The following is a 6,760-nucleotide window of genomic DNA, read 5'->3' as shown; positions in this document are numbered from 1 at the left end:
TTTTTTTTCTTTTCTGTCTCAATTGACTTATTCTATGTTTTTTTTTTTGATAATTTTTTCATTCATAAATCTTAATATAAAATGGTACCCTTTTTTTTTAATTACTTTTACTGTTTTTTTCGTCTTTTTTTTTTTTTTGGCTTTTTCTTATCTGCTTTTTTCATAAGTTTCTACGATTAAATCAATCATACCAATATTATCTTTTGGATAAGAAAAAAAGTATTTGCTATTGATCAAGAGATAAATCAATCGTACTAACATTATCTTTTTAAAGTAGTGTAAAATTATTGCTGACTCGAAATGTTCTAGAAATAAATCATCATTTCTAACTCGAAACAAACTAGAAATAAACCATCAGTACTAACTCCAAACAATCAAGAAATCTTGTTTGGTTAACATAAAAGAAGCTACACTATTGGTGTTAAGCTGGAAATTTTGCAATCAATTCTTGCATTCTTTTGGCATCCTCCTTCAGTTCTTCAAATATTTTGGCATGCTCCTTCAGTTCTTCAGATCTTACAATCTCATCTTCATGGGATATGAAATACCTCGACCAAGCATTGTGGTGATATGTCAAATGCTGTAATACCCCGAAAAAAATCCAAATTAATTTCCGTGGATTTTTAGAAATGATTTCACGATAGTGGGAGCGAGTACGAGGCTCGGAGAAGTTGTGGAATTAGTTCGAACGATTTAATTTTCGAAAACGAACGTTATTTAGGAGGTCTCAAAAAGTGACTTTTTATACGTTCGAAATTTGGGAAAACTTCCTTCATGAAAGTTGTAGAGCTCGTCGATACGATCTCGTGCATATGTGGAACCCAATATTCGGAGTTCGTATGAATAAGTTATGAATATTTGAAAATTGAGAATTTTCTATAAATACAAAAAATCAGATTTCCCAATAAGGAAACCCGAAAATTTCCAGATTTTTCTCCTCCTCGCTGCCTTGGCTTCACGGCGTCGCCACGACTTCATCCGGCCACCTATGGCCATGAAATTGATATCAATCTCTTCGCCTTGAAACCAGCTTTCCATTCATATATGTCTTGCATCCTATCATTCACCATAGACAACGAATCGAAGCAAAGAAGGTCAGACCATTTTTCATGCATTTCTTCAAATTCCAGCCAACTCCGGCAAAGGTAGGAGGGGAGACCAACTGGGCTTTGTTCGCCTTGCCATGCTCTATAAACTCACCAAGTTTCACATCTCGATTCAACCCGAGGAAGACGAATTTCAGATTTGAGCGATTTTGGGCGATTTCGGCCTCTTTCTTCTTGAGGTAATTTTCGACCACTTCTGGTCATTTTTAGACTTCATGCTAGTTAGGAAAGTGGTTGGGCTTGATGAGATGAAGAGGAGCAGCCCGGCCCCGACACCATTGGCGGTGGTCGGCGGCGGCTCTGCCACTAACTCCGGCGGCCCTTTCCGGCCAACTCCGGGGGTCAAAAATATAGTTTCTGTGCATTTTTAGATTCTATATTTCAATACGATCATTTCGATATATTATACGCAATTTTCGGATATCGTATGATTTAGTTATGAATTTTACGATTTCGAACGATTTCGATTGTTCGATTAATGATCTGTGAAGATCGGACCGTCTGATGGACTTGTAGTTTTGATATGTTGATCGTATGACTGTCCCAATGACCTTGTGTGGTCATGGGCGAAGATCCGACCGTTGGATCTTCGTATAATTGCAAAACAGTGATTCGGGAGGCGATTCGTGAGAATCCGTCCGTCGGATTTTTATATAAGTTAGAATCCGACCGTTGGATTGTCGTTTAAGTATGTTTTGGAATTGTTAGCTAAATTCAAGTCACATTTGATGAGGTGATTGACGGATTGATTTGGCGGACGATTCGTAAAATCGTTGTTGAGCTGTTTAGAAGACACAACGGGAATTAGAGGTGAGTAAACCTCACGTGGTTCATATTACGAACCCAATACAATTAATTGCTTTATTTTGTTGCAATCATATGAACTATTGTTGGTGTTACTAGACATTCCTGTGTGAATGTCTGTATATATATTATTACGTGAAATAATATGTATTGTTGGAGTTGTGTTGAGTTTATTGTTGAGAAACAATATATTGTGAGAGGTGTTGAGTTATTGTTGAGAAACAATATATTGTGAGAGGTATTGAGTTTATTGTTGAGAAACAATATATTGTGAGAGGTGTTGAGTTTTATTGTTGAGGAACAATAAATTGTTGTGATCTGTGGAGATCACTAGGTCACGAGGTGACCATGGCATCTATTAGTGAATCACGCTCTCGTACCGGGCTGGTGGTTATTAATAGTATTAAATCGTAATCACGTCTGTGGCCGGACGAGTGGTTACGTTCAGTTAGAGCTCTAGTCTGTCTGCCAAATGTGGAGTGACCTTATGAGTGAATTTGAGAGTAACTCATGAGTGTCTATATATATGTGGTAACCTTATGAGGGAAATTGAGAGTAACTCATAAGGGTCTATATATATATATGAGTCTGTCTGCCAAATGTTGGGAAATCTTATGAGCGAATTTGAGAGTAACTCATAAGTGACTATATATATATATATATGAGAGTGAGTGACCTTATGAGGGAAATTGAGAGTAATTCATAAGTGTATATATATATATATATGAGAGTGAGAAAGTAACGTGGGTTTGTGGTGGTCTTGTAATTTAAAATCAACAGTTCTTTCTTGTTTACTCATACTGGCTGTAAAAAGCTTACCGGGTTTTGTGTTGTTGCAACTCCCGGTACACTATTCAAATTGTGTAGCGGGTAATCCTACAGGACAGGAGAACCAGGACGGTGATCGTGCGGTTAGAGCAATTGTTATAGTTTTACAGCAATTGTAAGTTGTGAGGTGTGTTATGCTCATTTAGAGCTTTACAATATTGCTTGTGAGAGTGAATTGTAATATTGAGTGTGTGAGGCGTGTTACTCTGAAAGTTAAAAATAATAATTTGAATTTTGTAATTGTAATTATTCATGTTTCGGATTTGAATTTATTATTCAAAATTCGGGGCGTGACAAATGCAACTTCTTGTCAGCATTCTGTGTATTGATCTAAAAAGTATAACAAATTAAATGATTATTTTCGGATACTTCTCTTCAGTCTCTCTTATTAATCAAAACTAAGAAAAATATAAGAACAAATTGGTGTACAATCTAAAAACCAATCAAGTTGCCATTAGAAATAATTGCTAACTAAGATACCTGTAACTCTTCTCTAGAAAAACGAATACAAAGAAAATCCCATTCTGCTTGAGTTTTAACTGCTTCAGGCTTGTTTTCTCGTGCTTCGTCCACTGTTGAGTATTTCTCAAAATACTTCTTTAGCCTATAACGGAATTTACAAAATGCCGCCATACACATCTTGTTTACGTATCTCTTGACCCAAGGAAGAGACATGTTAATGTCGAACTTACTCTGCATATGTATTAGTAAATTCATGTCAAACACAATATTTTAATAGTATAAGAAATGTAAAATTTGTAAGAAATAAGAAATAAGAAATTGTCACTTACGGTTATTCTTTCAATCATCTTAGTCACACAAGCTGGTTCAATGTCATTCCATTTTTCCACATTCATAGGTGCAAAGTTCCTAACTATTAAGCTAATATCATTCACGAACAATTCTGCATATGGACCTGTGGGCCTTTCATTATGTTGTATCAAAGTGACCGGTATTTTAACATTAAGCTGAGAATGCAGCTTCTCAGAATTCAACCGTCTTGTCTTTCGCCGCACTTCTCTTTCTAGACATTTAACACAAGTTTTAATTAGTCGATCACATAACTAGCTTGTTCTGTAATTAACAAATATAATACTATGCGTACCTATAGTAGACCTTTGAATATTCACTGACGTTATAATATCATTTAACTCATCAGTTGTAGCAATGGTCAACGGCTTGTGAAGAGTTTGATTGTCACGCCCCGAATTTTGAATAACCAATTCAAATCCGAAACATGAATAAACAATTAATACAAATAACGTTCTGAATTTTTTTCTCACAAACAAACACACCACTCGCCACTCAACACAAAAACTCGAAAACCTCGAGTTAATTATTACAATTCACTCTTACAAAGTAAAATTGCAAAGCTCTAAATGAGCATAACACACCTCACAATATAATGCTGTAATTCACATAACACTACTCTAAGCAGCCCGATCACCGTCCTGGTTCTCCTGACCTGTAGGATTTCCCGCTACACAATTTGAATAGTGTACCGGGAGTTGCAACAACACAAAACCCGGTAAGCTTTTTACAGCCAGTATGAGTAAACAAGAAAGAACTGTTGATTTTAAATTACAATTCTTATAACTCAACAACACAACCAACAATCTCAACATCCACGACGCAAACGTCAAACCCATTCAATATCACCACTTTGGTCTTATCACACAACACTATCACCATTTTTGGTCCTAACTCACAACACTATCACCACTTTGGTCCCATCCCATAACACGTTAGAGCTCTAACTGCCTCGTTACCTCTGACACCTTGGCCTAGGGTCAAGCAACGGCAAAAATACTTCGGTTAACACTATAACCGTCGCGCTTTGGACATCCCCGTCCTCAGCACCATATACTTCGGTTAATAATAAACCGTCGCGCTTTGGACATCCCCGTCCTCAGCACACAACTTCGGTTAATAATAAACCGTCGCACCTTGGACATCCCCGTCCTCAGTACACAAACACTCCGGTTATCCTTAACCGTCGAACTTCGGACACCTCATCCTCAGAACCCTACATTCTCTAACTCTATACATCCTCCAATGTAAATCATGAATATTAACAAGAACTCATCAATCATGTTCATCACATATAAATATGGTAAGTCACATGTCAATTCATAATAATTTAATCATCCCAATTTCACACTCTTCAATGTCACACCATTCACATATAATCACGTAAATATATATATACGTAATTATCCGCTCAGGGATAATCACTAATACCAACTATAGTTCACATGCAATAAAACCGAGAAATTCATTTGTATAGTAAAAATCATTTTACTTACCCATGGACCGTAGTTGATCAAGTCCATATGATTTTAAAACAAATATTTATTCCATAAATATTTTCACGCAATTACGACAAAATAAGGTAATTAAATTTATTCGGTTCGTAATATGAACCACGTGAGGTTTACTCACCTCTAAATTCCCGCTGCGTCTTCTTAACAGCTCAAAATACAATTTCACGAATCGTCCGCCAAATCCAACCGTCGATCACCTAATCAAACATGACCTTAACTTAGCCAATAACTCAAAGACAAAATCAAACGACAATCCAACGGTCGGATCGAAATTAAATGATGATCCAACGGTCGGATCGAAATCAAATGATGATCCAACGGTCGGATCCTCACAGATCGCCTTTAGGATCATCCTCCAAAAATCATTACGAAGATCCAACGGTCAGATCTTCCTGAATCATCCTTACTAACATCTCCGCTAATTTATACGAAAATCCAACGGACGGATTCTCACGAATCGCCTCCCTAATCACTGTTTAGCAATTATACGAAGATCCAACGGTCGGATCTTCGCCCATGACCACACAAAGCCTCTGGGGCAGTCATACGATCATCATATCAAAATTATAGGTTCATCTGACGGTCCTAATTCCACAGATCATAAATCTAACGATCGAAATCGATCGAAATCTCAAAATTCATAACTAATTCATACGATAACCGAAAAATGCGTATAATACGCCGAAATGATCGTATCGAAACATAGAATCATAAAATGGACAGAAACTAAATTTTTGACCTCCGGAGGTGGCCGGAAAGGGCCGCCGGAGTTAGGGACAGAGCCACCGCCGACCACCACAATTGGTATCGGGGCTGTGCTTGTCCCCTTCGTTTTCTCATTCTGGACACTTTTCATAACTAGCACAAGACCAAAAAATGACAGGAAGGGATCGAAATGTACCAAAAATCAGTCGGTGGCCGGAATTTTTCCAGAAACCGGCGAGCTCCAAAATCGACGTGAAAACTACAACCTCACGCCTCGATCCCTTCTGGAGAATTGTTCAGAACTTCCTTATGAACTCAACAAGCCAAGAATCACAAGAAACGATCGTGTATAGCTCGAGATATCTTGATCCGAAGGTTGGTTGTTCGATCCGCACGGGTCGAGCTCCGACGAACGTAAAAACGTTCGATCCAGTTCCGATCCTTCTTGGTGCTTGTATAGGAAGATGAGGCGAGCTCAATGAGCCAAGAATCAAGTGAAATGGTGCTCTGTAGTTCGAGATATCGAGTTTGGAACGAAAACGAGCTAAACCGGACTCGGGGTCGCCGCCGTCGCTGCCGGCCGTGCCGCCGCGCAAGGTTACTTCTGGGAGCTTCAGGACGTTGAGGCGAGCTCGAGGATGAAGTTTGGGGGGAATTGGTGGCCGGAAACACGAGGAGGATGAGTTGTTTCGTTTTCGGGTGCAACCGGATCGAGCTGGTTTGCCGGACTTTGAGGCTGTGCCGGAGGGGATGACGACGTCCAGCAGGTAAAGCGACCCAAGGCGAAGCCAAGGGGAGTGGTCAGACGTCTAGAGATGGTCGATGAAGGGAGAACAAGGCTGGAGAAACTTGCTCTGTTTCGGTGGCTTTGGAAGGGAGAGAGAGAGAGAAAGATACGTATTTCTTGTTTTTTTTTTTTTTTTTGAAGAGAAAATGAAGTGCTTAAGGCTTAAGCACCGGAGCTTCACTCTAGCTAAGGACGGGTCAAAAAGC

General features: G+C 38.8%; 2 long non-coding RNA genes across 2 annotated transcripts; one reads left to right on the top strand and one right to left on the bottom strand.

Moving 5' to 3' along the window:
* The first annotated feature begins 910 nt into the window (after positions 1 to 910).
* On the top strand, positions 911 to 3,030 carry LOC133706895 (uncharacterized). The gene is made up of 3 exons (XR_009844788.1): positions 911 to 1,285; positions 1,840 to 1,916; positions 2,778 to 3,030. It is a non-coding gene; the product is annotated as an uncharacterized LOC133706895 (long non-coding RNA).
* Positions 3,031 to 3,961: 931 nt separating this feature from the next.
* LOC133706890 (uncharacterized) lies at positions 3,962 to 6,452 on the bottom strand. The gene is made up of 3 exons (XR_009844783.1): positions 5,964 to 6,452; positions 5,181 to 5,259; positions 3,962 to 4,218 (listed from the first exon to the last, which is right to left on the bottom strand). It is a non-coding gene; the product is annotated as an uncharacterized LOC133706890 (long non-coding RNA).
* Between the last annotated feature and the right edge of the window lie 308 nt (positions 6,453 to 6,760).

This window comes from Rosa rugosa, chromosome 1 (assembly GCF_958449725.1).
Source record: "Rosa rugosa chromosome 1, drRosRugo1.1, whole genome shotgun sequence".
Lineage (NCBI taxonomy): Eukaryota > Viridiplantae > Streptophyta > Magnoliopsida > Rosales > Rosaceae > Rosa > Rosa rugosa.
This window is presented reverse-complemented; position numbering and strand designations above follow the sequence as displayed.